This window comes from Myotis myotis, unplaced genomic scaffold (genome assembly GCF_014108235.1).
Source record: "Myotis myotis isolate mMyoMyo1 unplaced genomic scaffold, mMyoMyo1.p scaffold_m19_p_9, whole genome shotgun sequence".
In the NCBI taxonomy this organism is placed as follows: domain Eukaryota; kingdom Metazoa; phylum Chordata; class Mammalia; order Chiroptera; family Vespertilionidae; genus Myotis; species Myotis myotis.
Window position 1 is genome coordinate 33267345 of NW_023416401.1, and position 14295 is coordinate 33281639.

The 14295-nt window shown below is 43.0% G+C and overlaps 1 protein-coding gene across 12 annotated transcripts in view; it reads right to left on the reverse strand.

Moving 5' to 3' along the window:
• The window catches only part of PTPRM (protein tyrosine phosphatase receptor type M), a 666818-nt gene that overhangs the window by 56203 nt on the left and 596320 nt on the right, over positions 1-14295 (reverse strand). The gene's annotated exons all lie outside the window — the stretch shown is intronic.

Consider the following 14295-nt stretch of genomic DNA (forward strand, 5'->3'; position numbering starts at 1 on the left):
ACCCGCTGCAAAGGTCGAATGTCGTGCCATAGATGGACACGGCTCTCTTTTCTAGTGTTGATGCAAAGGGTACTCTTCTAAGAGTACCTATAGAAAAATGGAATTTTTCACTCAGAGTTGAATTTTCTCATATCATCCAGCATATCTGTATTTGAGCTTTTTCTACCCCTAAACTACTGATTCGAAAGAAAGGTATTTTCCATCATTTGGCTATTTATCTCCATAATACTCAAGAGTGATATTTTAAAACATGGATAACATTACTCTTCCTGCTAACAATTGGCAGGGAAATGGTATATAGAATGAAATGAGCCTCTACAGGAAAATGTCCTTTTCTTGTGTCTCATATTTTTCTTATTCTGTCAAATTAATCCATTTGGGGGGCGGGGGAGGTCTGACTTCCTAAAGTGAGAGAGAAGTTAGAGTTTTAAGCAGTTGTACTTCTTGTCACTGAACATGATCAGCACCTCCTTTCTTAGCTCTTGGGAGATCTGAGAATTAAAAACTCTTTCTAATGGACTGGGGTAAAAAAGTGGGAAAATGTGTATTTCAGAATGCCAGTGCTATAGATACTAGCAGGTATATAGAGTTGAAATTCAATATTTCTTTTAATCCAGATTTTAGAAAGTCCCCAAACTCCATTTGATGACTATGCATACTTGGGGGTATAAACGCACCAGTATAAGTCTTTATAAGACAAGCAGAAGTGCAGGAAATGTGAGGAATACAACTTCAAAGGCATAGAGAGACATATGCTATGTGTGTAATCAGACAACTGTTCAGGTACGTGCTGGGACCAGGATCCAGTTGTGCTGTAGTATCCCGACAACATAGACTAACAGATTTGGAGCTCAATATCTGAACTGGAGATTGGCCTCAGCTTTTTCACTGGCTGTGTGATTTTGGGCATGTCACTCAGCCGCTGTGAGCTTCAGTGTCTTCATCTTTCCTTATCTACATACTGATTTCAATAACATTTGTTGGGGTTATTTTGAGAATTCATGGAGTCAATGAACACTCAGGCATTTTGCGAAATAGCAAAGCACTAGAACAAAAACAAGGTGCACTGGAAGATATTTATTAATGGTTATTTCTTGGCTGAGGCTTGGATACTGAGCAATGGTGGAACATCCCAGGGGACCCTTCAGTCACCTCCCATTTCTCCTGACCAATTATCAACTGGTTTTGTGTAATTTTGTTCTCCTTCCTCATTATCAAAGCCTCCCTCCCTTCTTTCCCCAATTCAAGCCTCCACCATTCCTCCTTGTGCTTCTGACTACATATTCTTACCCTCCCCATGAAAACCAACTCCACTGCCTGATATCACTGAGTCTAGTCCCTTTATGGAACCTTGTACACCACCTCCCAGGAAGTTGCACTTGCCATTTTGGCCCCTGTCCCTTGGCACATGCATGCCATTCTCCTGATATATAGGCTGAAATTTTCAGTGACTTCAATCTAAGGTTACAGAGACAAGTAAACATCGATCCATCAATCACTACATTTCTAGTTTGCAGAGAGGTACATCCACGGTGTTTGTAACAGCTGGTTACTTACTCACAAGAAATGAAATACCAAGTCCATCTTTGTGCAAACAGATCGCCTTCCCAATGTGACCCGCAAAATAAAGGAGTGGCCCAGACGCTTTCTGCCTCCTTCATTAGATACACAGGCCTGTGCCACCTGCTCTGAAACTTCTAGGAATAATTTTGATGACAGTGGCTACAGTGGATGCAGCCAATGTTCCGGCATCACGGATGGTGTGTGCTGGCAAGAAGAAAAGCCACCTCTCCCCTCAAGGCCCAACAGGAGTCTTCCCAGACACATTTAGGGCCAAGTTCCAAAGTGCAACTCACCTGCCCTTTCTTAGGTTTAGACCCCAGTGTGATTACTTTCAACTTCCCCCAGCAGGGGAACATGGCTGTTGTCGTTTATGGCCCATAGCAGGGGCTCAATGAACAAATGAATGAGTGAATAAGTCTGTACGCATATTCATAAACTGTACTATTTATTATTAAAGTATATTAAATATATAAGTATTGAAAGGTATTAACATACAATATTTGCATGGTTCCTTTTCTTGACTTATATTTCAGAGGTCATCTGTGAAGCTTAAACGCACTTCGCCTTTACTTTTCCCCAATTCATTAAAAGGGGGGCATCTTTTCTAAGATCTAGGTTTCCCTGCCCTAAGGCTTTGCCCCGCAACTTGACTCATTCCATTCCCCTAGGTTGCCAGAGTGCCACCCTAGGCTCCCAGTAGCTGTTCTCTATTGAGGGCAGAGGTTCTCAACGCTGGCTGCATATTACAATGGTTGTGGAGCTTTTAAAAAATCCTGATGTCCCAATCCAAGGGACTCTGATTTAATTGACTGGGGGTGAGGTTTGGGTCTGGATGTGTTTTCAAATCTCTCCTGGTGGAGAACCACAGATCTAAGGCATTAAGGGCGTTGGACTCCACCTTCTGACCTAACTACCAGGTGGTCTCATATGAGGTGTTTGTTTTGAATCTACTGCTTAGCCAAACCCTAATACAAGGTCTCAGAATCCAGGAATCCCATTCTTTCTGATTTACAGGAAACTTCACTTATAAAATGTCATCTCAGAACACAGCTGTCCCACCTTAGCATCGGGCTGAGCATCAATTAAGGTGACACCAGTTTTAAATGTTTACATAACTGAATTTGGGTTATTCTTAAAATAACCCAAAGTGAGCATTAGTGGCTCACTTTTACACCTTAGTCTTGATGATTTTCTTATCCACTGACCTGGACTATGAAAAAAAAGAGATTAGGATAGAAAAATGAATCAATGCTAAAATTTCAATGCTAAAATTAGGCACAGGTATCCAGAAGAAATAAAACAGTTTGGGGTTAAAATCTGAAAATGTATTTGAACACAAAGCTTATTCTAAGTTGATCCCAGAAAGAAAAAAAAAGTGTCAGGAGAGGGCCCCCATCTCCCTGGTGCAGTGTTGTCCTTTCTTCCCTGTCTCTCCCCTCCTTCACCCTTGGGGTGCTGTGCACTGTTAGCCTGTGAGAATGGGCCCTTCTCCACCCTCTACCCTACAGGCCTCTCCCTGACCTGTCACTGTGGCAGCTCAACAAAAAAACTGCTCAGGGCTGGGCCTGATTTTCTTTTCTCTTTGACATACTTCAGATTATTTCCTGAGACAGGAATACATTATGAGACAGAGATATATGTCCCCTGACAATGTGAGAAAGCACAATGCAGGTTGGGCAGGCAGACTTTACTGACATTGAGGCTACTCCATCTATTTAGCAGCTCCTAGTGGGTCTGCTGAGGGACTGGCCCTTGTGAGCACACACTGAGTCTATAGTTGCATGCGTGGTACACGAGGTGGTTACTGTCAGGACTGTAACTGGGGGAGGAAGACCATGAGAGGGCCGCTACTCCTGTGCCTTCCATGTCCGTCTCCCAAACGCTGGCGTGGCAAGCACCCTTACCACGAGGAGAATAATCGTTAGAGAGGTCCCTGGGGACTGCTCACAGAAAACAGACAAACAGCCTGGCTGGTGTGGCTTAGTGGTTGAGCAGAGGCCTATAAACCAGGAGGTCAGTGGTTTGATTCCCGGTCAGGGCACATGCCAGGTTTCGGGCTCCATCCCCACCCAGTAGGGTGCATGCAGGAGGCAGCCAATCAATGTGTTTCTATCTCTCAATTCTCCTCTCTTCCTCTCCCTCTAAAATCAATACAAAGAAAAAAGAAAACAAACAACTCCCAAGACAAGGAATTGAAAACAGCAGGCAAAGGACTGAAAGACCTCCCTCCCTCCAGGTGTGAACAGCTGCAACCCACAGCTCCAGGGTTGGATTTCTGCAGTTTCTGGCTGGGTGGGAACGGCCATAATTGCTGTGCCTGTGCATTTACAGATGTTCGCACAGTAGGCAAGGAGGTTATTCTCAGCAGTCCTCCCCCTGTGGGACTAAAGCATTTAAAAGGTAAGGCCTTGAAATTTCAATAATATCAGGCCCCTAACACATTCCATCTCCCTCACAATAGTTGGCACACACAGGCCTCTGCTGAGAAGGAAAGGTGTGGCGGGGCCATTCTTACCACCACCAATGCCTGAAGGAACAACAACAAAAAAAGGGCAGAAAGAACTAGAGCACAATAAAGAATAATTAAAAGCAATGAGAAGCATGAAGTGAAAGACATTCAAGGATAGACTCTATTGTGTGAGATGAATTCTCTCGTTCATGAGAAGTGAGACATATTAAAAATTATCATTTCAAACCTTGATAGATGACTTGTACCCCTTATTTTCACATTCTAATTTCTATGCAGTATGTTTTGTGTGTTAACTAGAGCTGCGGGGAAGTCAAGGTCCTTTAAGCTCACAGTGGCATATTCGAGTTTTCCGAAGAGAAGAGAGATAGTACAAATGTGAACTTGTATTCAATCATAAATACAATACCTAACTCCTTTTGTGCACTTACTATTTCACAGATCCTGTCTGAAGTATTTTATACGAATCAACTCTCTGAATTTAAAAAGCACAATCCTATGGAATAGGTGCTATTGTTTCCCGCGTTTGAAAAGTCAGGTAAGCTTTCCAAGGTCACAGGGCTCGTGAGTGAGGAGCTGAGTGCTGAGGTCTCACCCCATGGGTGCCACTGCCTCCATTTGAATGTCAACACAACTCAAAAGGGTTCTATTTGACAGGCTTGTGTGTACAATTACCACGGTCCCGGCGAAAATGAAGTAGAAGAAAACCCATGTTAATCACTGAAAACAACCTGTCAAGGTCCCACTGCTACTGAATAAAATCCAACAGAATAAAATCTGCCCAGTCCAACCTCTCCGCCCATCCAGAGCACAGCAAGTTCAGTTCCCTCCACCGGCCTAGCCCAAGCTACATAATCTCCCCACCTCCCACCTCCCAATATCAGGCGAGCCTCACAACCCACCAGAGCTCATCTGTGAAAAACATCATTTTCCCACTTAAAGATCTTTCAAGGGTTCTCCATACTCATAGAGCAAAACCTGTTTCCTTTAATAAGGCAAATGTGGCCCCATACACCTGGGCCTGGTTTGGGTCTCCAGTCTCGGCTGGTCCTGTCCCATGTGCCACCCCTCCCTGGCATTTTCCTGAGACCTCCTCTGCCATGAGCCCTCCTCCCATGCATGCTGCAGTTCAAGCCTGTGTTTCCTGCTGGTCTCAGCTCGGCAGACTAAATGTCACTTCCTCAGGCAAGTTTTCCAAGACCCGAGTCGTGACTCCCATTCCTTCATGACACTTGATATTGTGGTGCCTGTGTGTTTTTTATGTCTGTCATCCTCACTGGTCTGTGAACGTGGATCTGCTCATCCAGGTCACACAGTTTCTTGGTCTCATACCTAGCTTGCTTTGCTCATTCAAATCCCCTTCCTGGCCCCAGTGGGAATGCCAAGCCGTGTCCCTTTTAAATTTTCTAAATGACCTGAACAGACTGGGGGTCTTGTTTGTGCACATCAGTCCTCTAACCACCTGACGTGACTAATCCTCTGAGTGGGAGGACAGACTGTGTGTTGTGGGGTACACACTGAGTGGTGGGAGTGCAGAGGGAAGGGGCAGGGATCCTGGGGGCAAAGTAGCTGTAGAAAACCTAGAAGGCCTTGCTTTGGGTCCCGGCCTGCCTTGGCACCCAGTTCACTCCATCAGAACTGGAGGCCATGGAAGGTGGAATATGGATGTGGAAAAAGATGAGCCTAGGATTTATGCATTTATTTTAAAGCTCTTGCTCATAAATAAAAAATGGCCCTATATTTTTGATCCATTATTGTTACTGTTGCTGCTGGCGATAATCTAGAGTGGGGATTATGAAGTCAGTTATTCAGCATTCAGGGCATTAGATGTCCCTTCAGTGGTTTCTGAATAAGTTTTTATTAAAATCTTTATGCGATTTTTCAATATGATGCTTCCATAACACCTCCGTCTATAATTTTACATTGAGTAGCTTTTCATTTTTGTGGGAGTGAAATCTACAAGGTAAAATATGCCACCCTGCTTTACGGACTGCATCTGCCTCATGTGTCACAGAAGCCATAATGGTGACACAGAAAACAGCTGGCTTCTGCATTAATAATCCTTAACAACACCTATCTAATAGTTGCATTTGCTCTCCCCTGAGGCTACCGATGTTAAAATCATGATATTTTTGTGAATAATTTTTGGTTTCAGCTGCAGAAAAAGAAAACCCAAGTTGAGATGGCTGGATGCATGGGATGTGATTTCATCATTTTTCTGAATTGCTAAGAACATCTCCTCCTCCCCATTAAAGAAACAATAAAATCAACTGATGAATTGGAAGCAAACACTAAGAATTGTTCCATGATGAAAGAAACTTGGGAATACTTTATTTTACCTAAATTCAAAAATATAACTGGCAACATGTTACAATAGCATTTTCTAAGGATAGCTCTCCATGTCCAGAATTACTGGTTGGAAATGCTCTCCAGGCCACTGGAATTTTCATTTCAGTGGCAGTAAAAGAGGAGATAATAGACGTTGGAGCTATAATAAAAGTCACCTTTTTAGAAGTAGCGTAAAAAGCGGTGACTAAAATAATGATGTTAAATAGTGTTTTCAGTTAATAAATTGCCGTGGTTCCCACCACACAATGATGAATCTCTTCTTACACTGGAGTAGGCTTTCCCATGGAATGAGTTGTTTTCCTTCACCTGGCTTGCTCTGGATAGCAGCTACTTGCTGATTACTCTATTGCAAGCATGTCAAACTCGCACATGCGGCCCACAATGAATATTTTTGCGGCCCAGCCAATATAATGATATGTAAGAAACATTTTAATAAGAATTTCGTAACTTAATTTTTACAATATCCTGTTATACATAATTATTAATAACGAACTACAACGTTCGCTAATGACTGATTACTATAATGGGGTTGCATTCATTTCCCTTATGCGCTTTATGCGCAGGCACACCATTTCTCTCCACTAATACTAGCAGCAATTATTTTAGCAGCCGATTGCCACGTCATTAGTCTTGGACTGACTTGTTTGCTGCGCGTAACAGGAAATATTTCACTTTCAGAGAACAAGAAAAATAGGTTATTTGCGTTATGCTTATTAATTTGTGCAGTTATTCAGTGTCTGGTAAGTTAATGTTCAAGAAAAGATGTTAAATTTTATTAAAATGTTCTATTATTTTATGTTAACGATTACTCATTTATTTCAGCCCTTTGTATTCAGCATGTCTCTATTGAAATAAACCTATGTTTCTATGAAAATTGAAGCGTTTGTTTTTTGTGGCCCACATAAATTTAATCCTTCTTTATTTGGCTCCTGTTAGCCTTGAGTTTGATATGCTTGCTCTCTCTATCTAAATTGGCTCACAGGTTTGTGTGATTGTATAACCTAAAAGCAGGCATACACTTTTTGCTCTATCCATGAATAACATTTCCTCTCAAACACATAATCCACATGTTGATATTTATATTTCACTCTTACCATTCCCTAAAATTACCCTTTTAGACTGAAATAAGAAAGTGTGTCAATGATAACTGCAAATATTTGTGGCTTTCTCCAGATAATTAGTTGCATGAAATGTGGGTTTCCAGGTGCATTAGAGAACATACAAAATGCTGGCTGAACACCAAAAGGTCATGTCCGATTGAGTTAGGAGAAAATTGGTATAAACCAAACATTAATGGACATGCTGCATATAAATTCTAAAATCGCTTCAACAAACAACAAGTGTTGGCGAGGATGTGGGGAAAAGGGAACCCCTATTCACTGTTGGTGGGAATACAGATTTGTATTCAAAAAATTAAAAATGGAACTGCCTCATGGCCCAGGGATTCCACTTCTGGGAATATATCCTAAGAATCCAGAAACACTAATTCAAAAAAATATATGTACCCTATGTTCATTGCAGGATTATTTGGAAGCAGCCCAAGTATCCATCAGTAGATGAGTGAATAAAAAAGCTGTGGAACGTTTACACAATGGAATGCTACTTGGCTGTAAAAAAGGAAATCTTTTTTACCCTTTGTGACAGCATGGATGGACCCGGAGAACATTATACTAAGTGAAATAAGCCCATCAGAGAAAGACAAGTGTCATATGATTTCACTCATATATGGAATCTAATGAATAAAACAAACTAACAAACAGAATACTGTAGAAAGAGACTCATAGATAGAGAAAAGACTAACAGCTGTCAGAGGGAACAAGGGTTGCAGGGCTGGGTGAAAAAGGGTGAAAGGATTAAGCAAAAAAACAACAACACACAAAGAAACCAAAAAACAAACAAACAAAAAAAGACCCAAACCATGAAACTGTTATTTCACTTTAAAAAGAAAAATAATTATTTAAAATCATTGTACACCCATTAACTATTACTCTGTGGTCCTTTTCATAAGCTGACAGGCAGTGCTTGGGGGACACCTGTTTTTCTTGGGATGCCATGTGTGAAACTGATCTCAGAAGTGGTCTGGAAGAATTCCTTTCAGTTAAGACCTACTCCATTTACTATGTCCTTGATACAGATTATGATCGGCAACTTTTAGGCATCTGGTCAACCTCTAGCCAAGCAGAAGATGGTACCTGCCTAACCATCCTCACCCAACACAAACAGGTTGCAGAGGCAGGCCAAGAGCACACACCTTCCTCTTTACTTCCCCTTCTGCTCTGGCCTTTATTTTTCTCTTTCCCAGAAAATCATTTCTCAGCCCCATTTAGTTCTCCAGTGGTTTCTTAGCCTTCCAAACCTCTGCTCTAAAACATCCTCGTGCAATTCTCACAAATTGATTTGGACGAAGCCTTTTGGGAAGGAACCTGCCTGATCTGTGGAATTAAGCTGTTTTCACTTACGTGTAATCCAGCTTTAAGTGTGCAACAGGGAATCGGCAGACACCGCCAAGGCTGGTGTCCTATGCTGCTATCAGAGCTGCTCAATTTCTGCACAACTTTAAAAACTGAAGGAAAATCTGCTTCTCCCTGTTTATAATATAGTTTGTTGTCTTTCTAACCCATGTTTGTTTTTTGTTGAAAAGTTTAGGACAATGATGAAAATCTTTGTACTTTGGAGAAAGACGAAGTATGTTGGTGAAAACATAAGTAGTTCCCCTTGATACATTTTTCTGGAAGGAGGCATTAATATATGTAGAATGTATTAGCTTTTATGAGAGCTACGAGTATGCACTCTCCTTGGGTTAAAGCCTGAACTGCCTATGTGCTATTGAGATATGTGTCTTTTGGAACCCATATAATTATAATGATAATAAGAATGTAGCTAATATTTATTGAGAGGGCACTTCCAGAGCTGATATCTGAGCCCAGCTAGTCTAACTCTAGAGTTTACACCAGCCGTGGGCAAACTACAGCCCGCGGGCCGGATCCGGCCCGTTTGAAATGAATAAAACTATTGAAAAAAAAGACCGTACCCTTTTATGTAATGATGTTTACTTTGAATTTATATTAGTTCACACAAACACTCAATCCATGCTTTTGTTCCGGCCCTCCAGTCCAGTTTAAGAACCCATTGTGGCCCTCGAGTCAAAAAGTTTGCCCACCCCTGGTCTACACTCTCATCAACCACTCTGCTCCGTTGCCTCTTGGGGGGGAAAGATCTTTTCCTTGTTACTGACATAAAACATGTTTGTATATGGAAGGAATTTTAGGGCCAAGTTTCAAAGACTTGATTGTGACCATGTCACACAAGCAAAGAAATATTTATAAATAAAAACCCGGGTGACTCCTGGCAGGACTTGAAACTGTAATGTTCCAAAGCATTTCTGGATACACCATCTACCTAAAGGAATCATTATTTGGATTGCATTCTTTTTGGACTCTATTCAGCCCTCCCTAGTAGTTAATCAACATTTCCAGCTTGCAGAGGTACCACTGTGAGCAGGAGTGCAAAGGCTGCTATTATTCTTGACATAGAAAGCAGAATAATAAAGGCAGACAAATCAGATTTGAGTGACAGGGGTAAAGATTAGGGCTCCAAAGAGAAACCCTTATGTAGAAAAGAATGAAAGAGTTGGTAGGCAGTATGTGGCAGCAATCTGCTCTACGATGCAGAGATAAAGACACCACTACCAGAGGGACCGTTGGTCCTAGATCCCTGAGACAGGTTGTACAGCAATATTGCATGAAGAGCTGGGAAGAGGCGCACAAGAAAGTGTTTGTAGCCGTGGAAGAGGGGAACGTGACAGATGTTCACACCACAAGAGCCTCCTGCTGGCTGAGTCACAGAGCATTCATCAGGCCTGTCTCCAAAGAGAACCCTCATAAACCCATCCGAGTACGTGCTCATGCTGTAAAGAGGGGAACAGAGAGAAGGCAATCAAGGAGAACAAAAAAGAACGGCACCCTTCCGAATGGAGGGGTTTGGTGACCCAAAGGATCTGGCTGCCTTCTGTCGAGGAGAAGAAAAGTGAAGGGAAAAGCCTATATTCACATGCTTCAGGAGCCCCTGCCAGAGAAATAAACGCTTGCATTAGTCTCTATCTTCTTTAATTAAGCTTCTCCCACCATACAAGTGAGGTCTCTTTTATTTAAGAAAAAAGAGAATAACCTAATAAGTGATAAAATAGAGATAAGTTGACTCCCTAGACATAGCTCAGTGCAGGCAATCTCAATTTTTTAATGGCAGCGTGGGGAATTACATCAGGACATTCCCAGGAGCATCCTTCTGAGTGAGAAGGCAAGAAAAAGAAGTAACTTGCAATGACCAGTTAATATTATAATAATAATAATAATAATAATAATAATAATAGTAATAACAACTTGCTAACTGTTTGCTGCCTTGACAAACTTGTCCAAAGTAGTGTCCGTGTGTGATAAAGGAACCTGGTCATGAGACTCAAGGAGGTATGCTTCGGGGCTCACCTTTTCACCTGCTAAATGGGGTAGGGATGGGGAGAAAAATAGCCTGAAGTAGTTCCAAAAGCTGGTGTTGTGGCAAATTCACAAATTAGTAAGGGGTGGTTATTTATACAGATACCAGCGCTATGTAATTCCTGAGGTCACGGCTGTATTCCTGACTCTACTCAGCCAGTCACTTGGTGGTGCACGGAAATGTTTGTTTAATTTTGGATGAACTAGGCCTGAAAGATATGGCTTTGCTTCGCAAGGGTCTATGGTGCTGGAGGCCTGGGGAAGCCGGCACCAGGGGAGCCACATGGGTACTTAGCTACAGCTCTACCCTTTCAAAGCCTGACCCTTGAAGAAAGATGTGACTTCATTTTTCCTCGCTGTTGAACAAAAGGCCCCTTAAGAGACCAGAAACACATGGCGTTTCTCCTAGGTTGAACACTGCATGCACTCTATTAAATATGTATGTTAGTCCATACGGTTTGCAAATACTTTTGTGTACATGATTCATATGAGCTTATATAGATGAAGATCACTTAAATCAATCTGTGCTTTAAGTTTCAACTGTTTCAAAGACAAAACAGGCGAGTTGGGCTTAAAGATTCTGAAATTTCTACCAGCTTAAAAAGATTTTATAGAGACTTCCAAAATGGCGACCAGCAGGAAGGTAGGGAGGGAGAGAGTGTGAGAGCGCAAGAAAGTGATAGAGGAGTGTGTGGACGCGTGGTGTGTGTATGAGCTAGGGACAGTTAGATTCTGCAGGTCTTCTAAGGGGCTGCTAAACAGGGCAGTCTTAGGCGGCGGAGTCCCGCTCCCTGCGCGGACACTCCTGGGCGGCCAGCACAGGCACGGCGACCACGCCATCTTGGGAAACAGAGCTGCTTGAGACTATGATCCTGGCCTCAGCACCACCCAGTCTGATCTCAGACGCATACCAGGACCCTGCAGCCACCAGGGACAGAGACCTGTGACCACAGCTACAGACCTGGGGACACCAAAAGTTCAGAAATCCCCGCGGCAGATCCGTGAGTAACAGAGCCCATGCCCCCTTCCCGCTGGCTTGTGGGCAGTGCCAGAGTAACTAACTGATAGACCCACCCCTTGCCGGGGCCTCAGCGCTCCAGGAACTTTAGCCTGGAAGTGCGCAAGCACCTTGGAACTGATCCTACACGCACTGCCAGCTTCTGAGCCCTGGGCTGGAAGCAAACGCGTGAACTCCAAGAACTGAGCATAGGCACACTGCCGGCTTCTGAGCCCTGGGCTGGGAGCAAACGCTCGAACCCTAGGAACTGAGCCTAGGCGCACTGCCGGCTTCTGAGCCCTGGGCTGGGAGCAAACGCATGAACCCCAGGAACTGAGCCTAGGCGCACTGCCGGCTTCTGAGCCCTGGGCTGGGAGCAAACGCGCGAACACTGGGAATTTGTCCTGCGTATCAAAGGCCCAGGGACCCCGATTCTCTGGGCAGGTGGCAGCACCAAGCACCAGTGCCTTGACTGTGTTTCTTTTCACCTGCACCTGAGATCCTGATTTCCTGTGCATTCATACTAAGAGCCAGTGACTCCAATTCCTGGTGCAAGGGCACACAGGGACCCTGATTCTCAAGGCAAGGTCCAGCGAAGCAACAGAAACTCTGATACTGGATTCTGGGGAACTCTGACTCCTGGCGCACGCTAGGGGGCTCTGGTTTTCAACACGCTTCAGGGGGGTCTCTGTTTCAGCACGGTGCAGGCAGGGTCCCTGATTCTAAGGGCACCTATGAGGCCACATTGAGCGCTGACAACACTGACTCTGAGCGAGCCTGGTTCCCACCAACCCACAACAACCACACATCTTAGTGTCAGAGCTCTTCAATGACACTAGGGTGGTGGGAGGCTCCCACTGCACACGGCCCAGGCCCACGCAACTCGACGTTTGAACCATCGGGAGATAATCAGAATGAAGAGACGAAACAACACCCAGAGAAAAGACAACGAGGAGTCACCAAGAAAGGACATTAATGAAGTTGAAGCATGCAACATGACAGAAAAAGAATTCAGAATAATGGTACAATTCATTCACCGGATGGATGAGAAAATCAACAACCTATGCAAGAATCAGGAAGAAATGAAAAGTGATATAGCTACAATCAAAAACACCATGGAAAGTTTCACCATGGAAAGTTTCAACAGCAGACTAGAAGAAGCAGAGGACCGAATTAGTGAATTAGAAGATAAGGCAGAGAAACAAGCTCAATCTGAACAGCAACTGGAGAAAAGAATTAAAAAGCAGGAGGAGAGCCTAAGGGAGCTTCGGGACAACATGAAACGAAGTAACATATGCATAATAGGGCTGCAAGAAGGACAAGAAGAGCAGCAAGGATTAGAAAATCTATTTGAAAAAATAATGTCAGAAAACTTCCCTGATAAGGGGAAGAAAAAAGTTACACAAGTACAGAGAGTCCCAGGCAAGATGAACCCCAAAAGACCCACACCAAGACATGTCATAATAACGATGGCAAATGTACAAGACAAAGACAGAATCTTAAAGGCTGCAAGAGAGAAACAGAGAGTTACCTACAAAGGATCCCCCATCAGATTATCAAATGATTTCTCAACAGAAACACATCAGGCCAGAAAAGAATGGACAGAAATTTACAAAGTGATGCAAAGCAAAGGACTGAATCCAAGAATACTCTATCCAGCAAGGCTATCATTCAAAATTGAAGGGGAAATAAGAAGCTTCACAGACAAAAAAAGGCTAAGGGAGTTTATCACCACCAAGCCAGCAATGCAAGAAATGCTAAAGGGACTGGTGTCAAAAGAAGAACTAAAAATCCCAGAAAGAAAACAGCCACACAAAAAAATAGAAATGGCTACAAACAAGTACCTTTCAATAATAACTTTAAACGTAAATGGACTAAATGGTCCAATCAAAAGACATCGAGCGGCTGAATGTATAAAAAAACATGACCCATATATTTGCTGTCTACAAGAGACCCACCTCATTAGAAGGGACTCACACAGACTGAAAGTGAAGGGATGGAAAAATATCTTTCAGGCAAATGGAAATGAAAAAAAAGCTGGGGTAGCAATACTTATATCAGGCAAAATAGACCTCAAAGTGAAGGCCATAACAAGAGATAAGAAAGGCCACTTCATAATACTAAAGGGATCAATATAACAAGAGGATATAACCCTGATAAACATATATGCACCCAATGCAGGAGCAGCCACATACATAAGAAAACTCCTGGAAGATATCAGTGGAGAGATCGACAACAATACAATCATAGTAGGGGACTTTAATACACCATTGACATCACTGGATAAATCCGCTAGACAAAAACTCAGCAAAGAAACAGCAATCCTAAATGACTCACTAGATCAGATGGACTTAATTGACATCTTCAGAACACTTCACCCCAAAGCCACAAAATATACGTTCTTCTCAAGTGCTCATGGGACATCTTCA